The sequence below is a fragment of the Prionailurus viverrinus genome, chromosome D4 (assembly GCF_022837055.1).
Source record: "Prionailurus viverrinus isolate Anna chromosome D4, UM_Priviv_1.0, whole genome shotgun sequence".
Taxonomy (NCBI): Eukaryota; Metazoa; Chordata; class Mammalia; order Carnivora; family Felidae; genus Prionailurus; species Prionailurus viverrinus.
Window position 1 is genome coordinate 33,514,933 of NC_062573.1, and position 15,740 is coordinate 33,530,672.

Consider the following 15,740-nt stretch of genomic DNA (forward strand, 5'->3'; position numbering starts at 1 on the left):
TTTTCAGTATTATTTTTCTCTTCTTTTAAAACATCTCAAATGGGCTTCTTTTCTGCCAATAATAAACTTATACCATCCTCCACGTAGTTGTCCTCAGACCAAACACTATTGTTTTGTGACCTTGTCTATCCTTTTGGTTTTCTGATTGACTTTAGTGTTTATTTTAAATGTTATTTTCTCGACATTTCATGGAAGATTCAGAGATGTGGGGCTTCAAATTGCTGGGTATTTTTTCTCAGGGATTACCAAGTTAGTGCTTTTGTGTAAATTCCCTCATCTGTGTGATTATTTGTTTCACACTCAAAATAGAATACTAAGGATACTCCCCTCCAAGAATCTGGATGAGAATCAGTTGAAGTAAAATATGAACATGCTTTGTTCACTTTAAAGAGTCATAAAATCTGAAGCCATAGAAGCACTTTTAAAGCCCTTACAAACTTTCAGTTGTAAAATGAATACGTTTTGTGGATGTAATGTACGGCGTGGTGATTAGAGTAAATAGTACTGTGTTATATACATGAAAGTTGCTAAGAGAGTAGGTCTTATATATTGTTGCCACAAAAAAAGAAATGGTAATTGTATGAGGATGGAGGTATTCACTAACACCAGGCTGGTAATCATTTCACGGTATATAAGTGTATCAAATTAACATGCTGTACATCTTAAACTTTTACAATGTTATATGTCAATTATATTTCAGTAAAGCTGGAAAAATGCATGGAGGATAGTAGTATTACAGCATTCCTTATAGCACTTTCAAAGACAGTTTCCTATAAAATTATTATTTTCTAAAGATAGAACCACATATAACCTCTGTAATGAAAACCCATGTTTCAAAAACAGTTTCAAACAAAAACAATCAAATATGTATTGAGCATCTTCTATGTACCAAGCCCTGTGCTGGGAAGTCCCTGGAGATTCTGTCTCTGCCTTCACAGAGCTTATAGGTTTTCTATCAAAGTAATTGCTCCCACACATCAGATTCTGAATAAATCATGGAAGCATTGCAGAAAATTTACAGAGTAAACACAGATGAATATATCCTGCAGTTCATAATCAGGACCAAATTTAGGCATTGAAGCAGCTCCTCTTGGGGGGACAGGAATCCAAGATTGCACAGAAATAAAACTGTATCATAAGCAAAGGTGTCATAATAGTGATCGGCGTTCTGGGGGAGTTGTGGCTGAGGCCTGAGCCAGGTTTCCCAAAAGAATCACTCTCTGTGAGGCAAGAATGAGAGAATCTGGAATGCCACATATAAATGGACATCCAAAGTTCGTTGGCCATCTCTTTCTGTTAGACTTGCATGCTCATGTGGTAAGACCCCTCAACACACTACTTCGAGAACAGCTACAGATTTCCATTGCTTGCATTTCATATTACAAAATACACTCTGGGGGACGCCTGGGTGGCTCAGTCGGTTAAGCATCCAACTCTCGGTTTCGGCTCATGTCATGATCTCACAGTTCATGAGTTCCAGGCCCATGTCAGGCTCTGCACTGACAGTGCAAAGTCTGCTTGGGATTCTCTCTCCCTCCCCCTGCTTATGCTGTGTCTGTCTTTCTAAAAATAAATAAATTAAAACAATACACTCTGCATCTTCTAAATAATAACACAAATAAATCTGTCACTTTAAGAAGAGGCCAAAGCACAAAAGCCACACATTTAATTCCAGAGGGAGAATGAGATGTGATAAAATCCAACTCCCGTTCCTGGTTTACAAACAAAACACAGGTCCTAATAAAATGCTCCTTTGCTATGACTGTAAGAATATGCATATTGCTTCATAATGAAGTATAAAACTGAGTATTTATAAAGCAATATTCAGCATCCTTAATAATTAAGTGCTAGAAGCATTCTCCTAAAAGGATGAAAAGGAGGCACCGTCATTGATTATTTAACATCGCTCCAGATGTACTAGCCATTTCAATTAGAGAAGAGAAAGAAATATGAGGAAAACAAAAGAGAAAGGAGGCAACAAGATGATTATCTTTATTTGCAGATAATCAGGATGTGTTCCTAGAAATCTCTAGCCTAGCAGATGACATTGAACGCTATTAGAGAACATAAAATAGGTACATAAAGGTACTGGTCATAAGATTGATATATAAAAATCGGTTTCCAAGACAGAAAGCAAAGAGCCATTTTTAAAATGTACACACACACTGACCATATGAATGAATTACTGCTTTCTTTGGGCAAGGAGTTCCTGGAATGGGGGGGGGGGGGTTTGTGTATCCTGTCCTCAGTTCATGGGCCATTATTGTGTGGGGTCTGTGGCCCCTCTCTTGCTTATTTAGTGATATGTTTATTCCCTATTACCTCTGTAGCCACCTCTCACTCCCCAGCATCCTAATAAATAACTATTCTAACGTGTTTAACGTGTTCTTGCAAAATGCTGTGATCACGTTGATTCCTATATATGATTCCTTGGTGTCCATGTATACATTTCACCTAGATACTCTCCCAGTCACTGCAATGGATTTTTTATGTTCATTTTATTTATTTTTTAATATAATTTATTGTCAAATTGGCTTCCATACAACACCCAGTGCTCATCCCAACAAGTGCCCTCCTCAATGCCCATTACCCACTTTGTCCTCTCCCTCACCTCCCATCAACCCTCAGTTTGTTCTCTGCATTTGAGAGTCTCTTATGGTGTACCTCCTTCCCTCTCTGTTTGTAGCTATTTTTTCCCCCTTCCCTTCCCCATGGTTTTCTGTTAAATTTCTCAAGGTTGACATATAGGTGAAAACACATGATATCTGTCTTTCTCTGCCTGACTTATTTCACTTAGCATAATACCCTCCAGTTCCATCCACATCACTGCAAATGGCCAAATTTCATTCTTTCTCATTGCCAAGTAGTATTCCATTGAATATATAAACCACATCTTCTTTATCCATTCATCAGTTGATGCACATTTAGGCTCTTTCCATAATTTGGCTATTGTTGAAAGCGCTGCTATAAACACTGGGGTACAAGTGCCCCTATGCACCAGCACTCCTGTATCCCTTGGGTAAATTCCCAGTAGTGCTATTGCTGGGTCATAGGGTAGCTGTGTTTTTAATTTTTTGAGAAACCGCCATACTGTTTTGCAGTGGATTGATTTTTAACCAAAAAGTTATTTTGAACAGATTTGCTCTTAAAAATTGTATGTTTCCAGAGTGCCGGGATGGGTCAGTTGGTTAAGCGTCTGACTTCAGCTCAGGTCATTATCTCCTGGTTAATGGGTTCGAGCCCTGCATCTGGCTCTGTGGTGATGTCTCAGACCCTGGAGCCTGCTTTGGATTCTCTGTCTACCTCTCTCTCCGCCCCTCTTCTGCTTGTTCTCTCTCTCTCTAAAAAATAAACAAACATTAAAAAACAAATGTTTGTTTCTGACGTTCCAGTACAGGCTTGTGTTCTGATTACCTCCTATTCCTGCAGTTGGTGAGGGAGGGTCACATCCCCTAAATAGTATAAGGTGGGCAAACACATGACAATGGCACTCAACACCAGTCACCCTACTCAGATTCCAGGAGCTCACAACACTGGAAGCTACGCAGGGACACATGGGGGATGCAATCCAGAGTTGGGCTATAGGAAACAGGCTTTGTAGTAAGGAGGAGGTGAGGTGCTCTCTGGTTTATACAGGAGGGTGTGATCGGCTTATTTGCACACTTCCACGGGCTGTCAGGAAAGCTAAGCCCATTAGGCTGATGACCAGGTAGAGGGCAACTGTCCAGCTGAGAGATGGAACTAGTCTGTGGGGAGGCTTAGGCGTTAGGTGTGGAGTATATCTGGCCACAGCAGGGGACTGCGTGTCAGGCCTTCACAGCCCTGTGAAGCTAGAGATGTGGGCAGCACATTTTAGACTTCACAATACAGCTTAGAATTCTTGCCCTATTTCTTGTGTCAAGGTCTCTGAGGCACCATAAAGGTGATTCTTTCTGTTTTTTATTTCCTCCCTGGGCAGCATTAGAACAACACCCTATTAGTATCCAAAGTAAGACAACCCTCCTTCCTGCTTCACTGCATTCTTTCCCATGCAACATGGGTCCACTCTGACATTTCTAGTTTTCAAATACTTAAAACATTCATAGATGCTGATTTTCTTGCTAGATCTCACACAAACCTTATTATATTCAAAAGAAGACAAGTGGTTCATGAAGGGTCTGGTTTCTCACAGCTTCCCACTAGAACGGGCTGAGAAAGGTTAAGTGGTTTTATGGACTTCTATCTCAGAGAAACAATTCCTATGCCAGAGAAGAAGTCTTTGGATTAGCAGACAATGTGGGACTGAAGGTACAGGTGGGAGGATGGGACGTTTACAGTTTCCAGGCCTACCTTTTCTTCTTCTTCTTCTTTTAAATCTTTATTTATTTTTGAGAGAGAGAGACAGGGTGTGATCAGGGGAGGGGCTGAGAGAGAGACACACACAGAATCCGAAGCAGGATACAGACCCTGAGCTGTCAGCACAGAGCCCGACATAGGGCTCGAATTCATGAACCATGAGATCGTGACCTGAGTCGAAGTTGGATGCTCAACCGACTGAGCCACCAGGCGCCCCAAGCCAGGCCTACTTTGAAAAAATGAGAATTCACTGAAATGCAGAGAGAGGGTTACCTCATTCTGAGGATTTGCTAGAGTAGAAACAGAGGTGCTTTCCTGAGCAGTGTCCAGAAATTATCCCTAGGCTGCTCTTATCAGAGTGAAACAGGCCATGACATCTGACAAGAAGGGATTATCTGGGAGAGCAAGGCAGGTCGTGTGTCTGGGCAGCAGCCCCCGCCTGCAGCATGTGGGGCGTGGAGAGCAGGGTGGGAGGCAGAGGTCACTCGGGGGTCCCCTGGGGAAAGCCAAGAGAAGAGGGGCATCGCTGGGGTCATTCCTGTGAGCAAGACTTGATCGCTGTGCCTCCTGGGCACCAGGATGGATCTTCTCTACGTTGGCCTACAACCAAGTGTTTTGTAACACAACCTTCGTGAGGTTCCCGCAATCTTGGGGCAGGAAACTTGTGGTTTCATATTAGTGTCCTCCTCCTCTTCTGGAAGTGAGGGGTGCTCCCATCTCTTAGGGGCCCAGGAAAACGAGCTGCCCAATTCCTGAGCATCTCTCCTTGGGTACTCTAGTATAGACATGCACTAAACACAAGGTTCTAAGCAGATCAACAAATGTAAGTAGAGTTGATATCTGTCTCACAGCTTTTTATCCACACTCTTTATACCTGTCTACTTACTATTGCATTTTAAAATATGTCTTAATTTATCTAATGTGTAAATATGTTTTATGAATCATGAGGTACGGGGCATGTTGTATTTAGTAGTTTCTTAAATCAGGGTGATTTCGTGGAGGAGCAGAGGAGGGGAAAAAAGGAAATGACCTAATATTCACTGAAGAACTGTGTGTGCCTCAGCCTATAATAGGTTTTTCTTTTCTCCTTTTCTTTCTTTCTTTCTTCCTTTCTTTCTTTCTTTCTTTCTTTCTTTCTTTCTTTCTTTCTTTCTTTCTTTCTTTTTTTCAATTAATCCGAAATCCCAAGTTCAAATATCTTTGTCACATACTAGTTGAGGAGCCAATGTCAAGTTTCTTAACGTTTCTGAAACTCAGTTTCTTCACTGGTGAATGGCTGTCATGGGGCTGAAAAGTTAGGAACAGATAGGGAGAAAGTGAAGTTGACCTGTTCAAGCATTTCAGCTCAGTGCCTCATACAATGGGTGATCTGTGCTCATGGAAACCAAAGAAGGAAAGAACAGTTATTTAGTATAATGGAATATTGTATATTCAACCTAAGTATCTCTACTGAAAAAAAAAAATATCTAAATGGTGCATATAGGAAAGAGTAGGACAGAACCTAGTATAGATAACAAAATTGAGTTTTATCATGTTGTATTTTCATATAAGAAAATATGAATTTATGGGGGTGCCTGTGTGGCTCAATTGGTTAAGCGACAGACTCTTGGTTTTGGCTCTGGTCATGATCTCACGGTTCATGGGTTCAAGTCCTGTGTTAGTCTCCACACTGTCAGTGCGATTGGGACTGTACTTGGGATTCTCCCTCCCTCTCTCTCTGCCCCTCCTCTGCTCTCTCTCTCAACAATAAATAAATAAACATAAAAAAATATGAATTTAGTTAGAAACATGTGAAACTCAGTTCAGGGAAAAGTCTAACACTGCTATTGACCAGGTAGTATCGGTCATAAAAGGTAGCACTAGAGTTTTGGGAAAACATTAAAAGACTTATATTTTTCTAGAATTAGTCTGGGTCACAGGGAGAAAATTTCCCAGAGAGTTACACAACATTGCTCCATCCCAGGCCCTGCCATTAATGTGCTCTGGCTTGTTCACTCATTCTGTTAAGAGTCCCTTTTGATTTGCATTTTTAAAATGTGATTGAGATCTGTTTCATTGCCCAGAAATGAAAAACTATATTTGACCAATTAATTAATACTTCCAGTACCCTTCATCCTCTTGTTGATTAGAACTCCATTTATTATTACTTTGTTTTTGCCTAAGGGACTTTTCTGTCCTGAATCGATAGAACAGATGGATCTGTTTCCTCAACTACAAAAAGCAGAAAATAGCAACTATTTTTAGCAGCAGCAACATCCACCAATCATGTCTCAGCCTTCCCAAATTACTTCTCTAATATTTACTCACCATAGACTAGTATTTCCCAGGTATTTATATTTCATAGGAAAAAACCTTGATTGCAGTTATCTTTTCTGAATAAGAACCAAGGGCTTATACACCACCATTGTGTCTATCGCCAAAATTTTATAAAGAAGTATCTGAGAGTAAGAAGACTTGTTCTGTTACCAGAATAATTGTAACTTTTTGAAAATGCATGTTTCTTCTTCCTACTTCCCAAGAATTGGTGGAAGTTTGGTCTAGGCCCAGCCCTCATCTGGGAATCATATGTTTTTTTTTATTTAAAATTTTGTTTAATGTTTATTTATTTTTGAGAGAGAGACAGAGAGAGAGAGAGAGAGAGAGAGAGAGAGAGAGAGAGAGAGAGAGGGAGAGGGAGGGTGAGGGGCATAGACAAAGGGAGACATAGAATCTGAAGCAGGCCCTAGGCTCTGAGTTGTCAGCACAGAGCCCAACGTGGGGCTCGAACTCACAAACCACAAGATCATGACCTGAGCCGAAGTTGGACACTTAACCGACTGAGCCACCTAGGCACCCCTGGGATTCATATTTGAGAGGCACGATCACAGAATATATGCAAAAGAATCTGAATCTAGGATGATGAACTGGCTTATCTGAGAAACAAAATAATGTCAAGGGGCAGGACTCGGTATCTTGGTCCCAAAGAGTCTGTTCTCCATTGCAGCCTCGGGATGGATTCAATTTCAAATTATATATTTTGTATTTTTCATTCACAGGGCTCATCCTCCCTTTCCCAGAAACTTGCACTTTTTAAAGTAGATGTCATCATGCTGAGCCCATCATGTCACATCATAAGTACCTCACATGCCTCCTAGGATGAACCCTACGGTTTCAGAGCGATGTGTCATTGCTCTTGGTTTCCAGGCTTGTGGATCCTGTTATCTAGGCTGAGGGTCTTTGTTGCATGCCTAAAGGAAGGGCGTGAGTTCTCTAGTCTATAAAACATATGAAAACTGGTCTGAAAATTTATAATTAATCTGAGTAATGAAGTATTAACCTTAGGTTTTAACCAAAATTTTAGGCACTCATTAGGTACGAAAGGAAACTTATGGCATAAATGAAAATCTCTTCACACCTCTGGGGCTCAATGGGTTACGCATCCGACTTCAGCTCAGGTTATGATCTCATGGTTTGTGGGTTTGAGCCCCACATCAGGCTCTGTGCTGATGGCATGGATCCTGCCTGGGATTCTCACTCTCTCCCCCTCTCAAAATAAATAAACTTAAAAAAAAATTACACCACTGACTTCCCCAAGTTCCTTCAGCTCTTACAGTAACGGGACAGACCTTGATTTTTTACAAAAATGAATAAACACACAAGTGGGTGCATATCTGAACAAGAATTTTTCAGATCTAATTTTATTAGATATACCGGGTAAGTTTTGCTAACTATCTGGGTTTCCTGAATCTTCCTCATGAGAAAGCTGAGGCCATATCAAGCCATCAGTTTTTAAATATTACTATTGCTTTGGTTTCTCCTAGGTCCATTAACCTTTTTACCTTCCTGGAATGAGAATGGTTACTTATTTTCAAGAATCATTTTTTTTTGGGGGGGAGCCAAGTGAATTGTAGTGATTTAAGACCAGTTATTATTTCTAACCACTTAGTTCAGGATAAAGTATGTACTTTTATGGTGAGGCAGAGAATGGTCAAATTAAACCAATCAGTTTTTTTTTTTACTTGAATATTCATTTGTGTTTGCCATATAAATTGGAGGGAGGAAAATAATTTTCACTGCTGGAGCATAAAACAAATTAGATATAATGGTACATAAAAGGCAAACCATAATCACTCTTTTGAAAATTAATGCCTTTTATAGGATATGAAGCCATTAAAAAAAAAAAACCTGTCACAACATTTTTAACCTGTTCCAGTTTTCATGTTCCAGCAACATATCCACTCTTTATTGACCACATTCTGGGAAGCTGGTACCAATAATTAAATAAATTGCATTGTACAAAACTTAGAGTCCTCTAACATGGCAGGATATCAGCTCTTTCTCTTTCACTTGAAAAAAATTTTTCAATTACTTTTCTATTTCCCGACTCTAGAAATTTCTTTTAACAAAATGGTTTCATTACAAAATTCACTTTTCTCAATGGAATATGTAACCTCTCCTCTGTGAAAGCTAGCTTGTGTTCACAGATTTATGGCCATGAAGTATGTGCTTGTAGTCATGTTTTCTCAGTACAGCTCACATACATGAGGCCTGAAGTATCCATATAATGTGATTATTAGACTTGCATGTAAACAGAGTCTCACATGGTTGTATTACCGATTTCAATGTCGATTTCCTAGACATCAATTTCAGGTGAGGTACTGCTCTAAATCTAAGCCACATTAACACTGTGCTGGCTGTATGTGACAGATGACTGTTTGGTATAGACTCATTCTAACTTACATATTACCTTCAGGTTTTAGGTGTAGCTGAAATTTATTTTTTTATGTGTGGTGGGGAAGGGATGAATCTATTTGCATTTATTTTCCAAATGTATAGGAATTATTCCAGAAGTACAATTGTGTCTCCATTAATATAATATACATATTATATAATATATAACATAAAATATATTATATAATATGTATATTATATTTTATATAATATATAAAATATATTAATACATTTATTAATATTTATATCAATATATATATAAACATTTATAGAATTTATAAATATAAATATATTGTTTAATATATTTTATAAAAGTTATATTTTATATAATATGAAATATATAGTAAAATGGGTTAATACATATCATATAAATACATAAATATAAAGTATATAATATATATGTGGGTTATGGAGAGCATGCATAAATTAAAACAAAAGCAAAGGTAATAAAGACACTGAAAAATTGACTATGCCAATTGTATTCTTTAAAAAGATTTTTTAAAAATGTTTTATTTATTCTTAGCACGAGGAGGTGAGGGGCAGAGCGAGAGAGGGACATAGAATCCGAAGCAGGCTCCAGGCTCTGAGCTGTCAGCACAGAGCCCAACGTGGGGCTCAAACTCACAAGCTATGAGATCATGACCTGAGCTGAAGTCGGATACTTAACCAACTGAATCACCCAGGCACCCCATCCAAATTGTATTCTTTATGCCAAAAAGTCACTATAAAAATGAAGACTACTTGGATAAAATATTTTGGATAAAAATAATTGTTTGTTAAAGATAAAGGTTAGTATTCAGAGTACATAAAGAGCCTCTAAAGATAAGTAAAAGATTTAAAAACTCAGTAAAAAAATAAACACATAAGAAGTTATTCTCTGAAGAGGAAATACAAATGGCCTGTAAACTTATGAAGAGATGCTTAACCTTGTCCACATTCTGAAAACTGAATTTAAACAACTCTCAGATGCCCACTGTCATAGATCAGATTATCAGAAGTTCAAAGATCCTATAATATCAAGTGATTGAGCAGTAGGTACTTTTGTGAACTTTCCATGTGGACGTAAAATTTTGAGTATCATTTGGGCAAACTCTATTAAAGTGTAAACTGTGTATGCTCAAGCATTCTACTTCCCCATCTCTCCTGAGATTCACTTATAGTGATGCGTATAGAAAGATGTTCATTGCAGTTTTCTTTATAAAGCAAAGTATCAGAAACCCCCTACATAACGAATAATAGGTGTTAAACTTAGTATATGCACAGTATATAAAATTCTATGCAATAATCAAAGAGACACATAGGGTGGAAAAAAGAATGATGTGTATAGTGTAAATTCTTTATGCAAATAGAAAACACAAAACTATGAATTCTATGTATATAAACAAGTGTACAACCACACACACACACACACACACACACACACACACACACACACACACATTAAAGCTTTGTAAACAAATCAATAGAAAGGATCTGGGAGAATCACAAACATTCAACAGAAGTCACCCCTAGAGAGAACAGCAGCAAGTACTTCGACTTTATTTGTATTACTTGACTTTTTAACTATGTGAAAGATTCAATTATTTGGCTAATCAAAAATAGGTACTTATTTAAAAAATAAACCTAATCTACATTTCTAGCCAATACCACTATGCTAGTGAATTACTTTCTAGCTGGGAGAGTTGAAAAGTAGAACCAAAGTGGGGTTTGGAACAAACAAAATGACAGTTCAAAAAATTAACCTCAAGGGTTTATGAAGATCTCTACACTAAGATTACCTTTCTCTTTTGCACTGACATACAGCATGACAGGGACTTAGATTCAGGAACCTGAGATTAAAATATCCATTTATGGTGGTCAGGGTCAGATCTTTGTGTTAATGAAACTATGTCTGTGAAGAGTATAAGCATTCCCAGTGAGTTTAAATCTAAAACCTCCCTATATATTCTGGGAGTTGCCAGTCTTTGGAATGCTACTCTTCTTTGGCTAAAAACTCAATTTATCATATTTAAAATGAAATGGAACAGGGGTGCCTGGGTGGCTCAGTTGGTTAAACATCTGACTTTAGCTGAGGTCATGATCTCAGGGTTCGTGAGTTTGAACTCCGTGTTGGGCTCTGTGCTGACAGCTCAGAGCCTGGAGCCTGCTTCGGATTCTGTGCCTGCCTCCCTCTCCCTCTCCCTCCCCTACCCCCCCCCCAAATAAATAAAACACTAAAAAAATTAAATGTAACAAATTTAAATACATACATAGTGAAAGAAGAAGATTTCATATACTTTTATCAAATGATATTTGACTGTCATCTACATTTCTTCCAGCTCTCTGCTTGAAGTTGAGTATGTAGGGATTGATTTAGCTGTGAATAGCTACAAACCCACCTAATGTCTCAAATTGCAAAGATATTTAATATAGTAAAAAAAGACTAAAGGTAGGTATGTCCAGATTTATTTCAGAGGTGCAACAATGTCAAGGATGCAGGATCTCAACGCTTCTGTTTTATAGTGCTCAGAGTGTTGGCTTTTCATCCTTGGACTGTATTGCCTCACTGTGACAACATGGTTGTCACAGCTCCAGGCCTCACATTTTCATCCCTACATCTTAAGCAAAAAAGACAGATCTAGGGAAAATGCCTTTCTTTTCTGAAAGTTATGCATATTTATCTGTAAAGATAATCTCTCTCCAGATTTCCCCTGCAGGACTTCTTATGTCATTTTGTATCTGAAAATACTTATATTTTCAGATATACATCCTAGCAAAAGAGGCTGGGAAAATACACAGAAAAGGGGACTGCACTTAGACTAATTTAATTTATTTACTAGGACCAGCAAAAGGACACATTTTCCCCAAATCTGAAGGATCTACACGAGCTTTCATGAAGGAATCAGTTCCTTAGGGGAGGAGATTGTGGTGGGGGGAGTCTGTTTAGTAGGGTGATGACTGTTGCATAGATTCTGAAAAATGGGAATCTTTGGTTGTTCATATAATCATAGTTCCCAAAGTGGCATTGCTCTCTCAGTGCCAAGAATTAAAGGCCGATTGGTGTTTCAGCTCCTTCCGTATCCTCAACAAGGCAAAAGAAGTAAAGGTCTTCCAAACTTCTATTTCACTTCAAAGGGAAGAATTATAGAGCCACATAAGATTCCACTTGTGCCGCCTTTTTACTGTATTTGGGATAGAATTCAGTTGTCTTGTTGCCAGGTTAAATACCAGTCTTTGGATTAAGGTATTCCTGCTTACAGCACTGAGTGCCAGGAACCAGGGAGGGTGTGTTTTCTTTACTGTCTCCTCGTGTAATTCTAACAAGAACCTAGCGAGATGGCAGTTCTCTGGGAGGTTTGCAGGACATTGCTGGTGTGAGGGCTCTGTGATTAGAAGATTGTAGTGAGCAGAAAATCAGAAGAGTTTTCAAGGGGCTTCTTCCATGGTTCATAAGAAAAAGAAAAACCTTGGGCGCCTGGGTGGCGCAGTCGGTTAAGCGTCCAACTTCAGCCAGGTCACGATCTCGCGGTCCGTGAGTTCGAGCCCCGCGTCAGGCTATGGGCTGATGGCTCGGAGCCTGGAGCCTGTTTCCGATTCTGTGTCTCCCTCTCTCTCTGCCCCTCCCCCGTGCATGCTCTGTCTCTGTCTGTCCCAAAAATAAATAAATGTTGAAAAAAATTAAAAAAAAAAAAAAGAAAAAAAAAGAAAAAGAAAAACCTTGATGGACTTTTTTTTTCCTGTCTCACAGCAGACCTCAGGTATTTAAGGATCAGAATCCTCTTGTTTTCCAACTCCACTGTTATTTGGACGGTGCTAAATAAATGCTACAATGTTCTTCTTAACCCACCCCAGACTTAGTTCACTGAGTTCTACATTCTGTCTTCATGTTGTTAACAGTCTAATTATATTAGCTTTTTTTTTTTTTTTTCCCGAATGACTCAGATGTAATCATTGGAAGCAAACTAAATGGAAAACTTACAAGAAAGAATTGCATGTCAGCTCCTTTTGCAGACTGAGCTGGGACAGAAAGGGGCTAGGGCTGCCCTTCAGCCTGATCCCTTCCAAACAAAGACGTTCAAAATGTCCCTGGCAGTCTGGCTCAAGGAAGAGAGACCCTCTGCTGGCTCTGTGTGTTGAGGTCGCCTTTCCTGCCACTCACTCTTCTTGGGCAGCACTGGGAGCCCCGCCTTGCTGGCTCTGGTCATCACCCTTCTTTTTGTGGCCTGAGATGATGTCATCAACCCGCAGTAGCCGAACTGCTTTCTCCATTGTTGTCGTGTATGTTTGCCGGTTGACAGCCGATGGTTCCCAGATGCCCAATTCTTTCATGACAACCAAGGTACCTTTCTCACCATTTATTTTCCAGGTGTCATGGTTGTCATAGATGTGCTTGGCTGCAGGGAGAGGTAATAAGAGAATGGTGCTAGCCCTCCAGTTCTGGATAAGTATACGAGGGATGCCCTCTAAGGTTTGGGCATTGGTCCTGTATGGCCATTGTTCCACATCAGTCATAGCTTTGGACTTTTCTGTCAAAGTATGGGCCATAGCCATTTCAGAGGTTCCACCCACTGGAACTAGCTAGGGGTCCAGGAAGACACTGTGGCACAATAACATGGCATCCTGGAGGGTGCATTCCACTTCTGAGAGGATCTCTTTGCTGGCCCCATGGAGGAGAATGGTTTAGACCTTGGGGTCTTTGCACTCAATGATGAGTTTAACGTACTTATTGACAATTTTCTTGACTTTCAACATGGCTGCTCCTATCCCGACATCTTCTCTCAGCTCTGGTGCTGTCTGGGCCCACAGGTTTTAGAAATGCAATTATTGTCTTCTGGACTCTGTTGACTGCTGTGTCATTGGTCTGGATGAGGCAGTACTGAGCTAAATCTGAGATGCTCTTTTCTGTGAGGACCACACTGAAATTCTCTAAGTCTTCAAAATGAGGACATACAAAATTGCTTCGCTACCAGAATAAGAAAACCTAAAACGAAGCCAGAAGCCAAGCTAGAAAAAGCATTTAAGATGTCTTTCAGTCTTGGTGAGGGAGTGTAGAATACACTGCCCTCTACCTTAGCTTCTTCTTCTAGAGAACTGTATCTTGTTTGTGCGATGTTTAAACACATTTGCATCCTTGCTTTCATTTTCCCTTCATTATTAAGTGAAAATGTCTTCCAAGCAAGTTACCTTAGAAAGACAAAAAGATTCTTAAAGGCCTAACCCCCTTACACATGTATTAGAAGAAAAAAAAATGTAAGGCAAAGAAATGCACTGAGATAAGTGAATACGTTAGTATGTTCGTGTAGACCTTGCCGTAAAAATGGACGCAACGCAGAAAAATCTGGAATTTACTAAGAAACCTAGATTTAACGAAAAGATCAGTGAAAACAATAAATAATGGATATCTTCACAGTCACATAACTTATTACTAAGGGATTTGGTATTTGTCAGGATGAAGAGGAGAAGCCACAAAGAATCCTGCCAGAGATTTAAAAGTTACTTCATCTTTACGCAGGTGAGATGATGCGGAGATACCTGAGCGTGATCATGGTAAAAGCAGCCACACGACATTAAAAGTGTAATCGCAGGGGCTGCCTCCTATCCCTGGGAGGTGCCTCATCACCAGCAACGGGTCCCCATGCTGAGAGTTTTCACCCCGTGGCTCCTCCTACGGTACTAGAAGTAATGGGACCTGGTGTGCTGCCCAGAGCATCCGGGAGTGCTGGCGACACCCGCCAGTCTGAACAATAATGAAGCCTGGACTCGGAAGCAGCCTCAGTCCACGTGGCAGAAGAGCCGGAACTTCCTTGGCAGACCACAGAAGAACCACAGAAGGAGGAATCTGAAGGTCCTGGCGAGAGGGAACGTACACTCTGTCATCTGCTTGCTCATCCCTGATTATGCCCCGACCAGGAAGGCCCCAAAGGAGACTCCCTTGCCAGGTGTGAGGGTAAGTGTCGGTGAGAGAATACATCAACATCCTTACCTCCCATCCCATAGGTTGGCCTTTCACTCCGTAGATTCTTGGCTTTACTGTGCAGAAGCTTTTTAGTTTGGGACCCTCCCACTTGTCTATTTTTGCTTTTGTTGCCTGTTCTTTTCGTGTCATATTCAAGAAATGACTGCCTAGACCAATGTCCTAAAACTTTCCCCCTATGTTTTCACCTAAGTATCACACTTTCAGGTCTTATGTTTAAGTCTTTAATCCATTTTGCGTTGGTTTTTTGTGTAGCGTGTAAAACAAGGATCCATTTGCATTCTTTTGCCTATCTAGTTTTATATCTAGTTTTCCTACCACCACTTGCTGGGAAGACTGTCCTTTGCCCATTGTGTATTCTTGGCACTTTGTGAAAGATGAGTTGCCTATGTATGCACGGGTTTATTTCTGGGCTCTCTGTTCTATTCTATTGGTCTGTATATCTGTCTTTAGGCCAGTACCATACTGTTTTACCTCCTGTAAATAAACTCTCATTCCTACCTGTGTTTCTCCCTGAGTATAATTTGGCTTCTCTCTTTTTTAAGATTTTCTCTTTGTTATAGGTGTTAAGAAATTTATTTATCATGTGCATTTGTGTAGTTTTCTTTTGCTTTGGCCCTTTTTTTTTTTAACCTTCTTGTATCTGTAGGTTTATAGTTTTCATTAAGCTTGTAAAAATTGGACATTTCAAGTTTTTGTTTTTTAATTGTCCCTTGTCTTCTTGGAACTACAACTGTACACA

The 15,740-nt window shown here is 39.7% G+C and overlaps 1 pseudogene; it reads right to left on the bottom strand.

Annotated features, from left to right (window-relative positions):
- Positions 1 to 13,179: 13,179 nt before the first annotated feature.
- On the bottom strand, positions 13,180 to 15,001 carry LOC125149860 (T-complex protein 1 subunit gamma-like; annotated as a pseudogene).
- Positions 15,002 to 15,740: the final 739 nt, after the last annotated feature.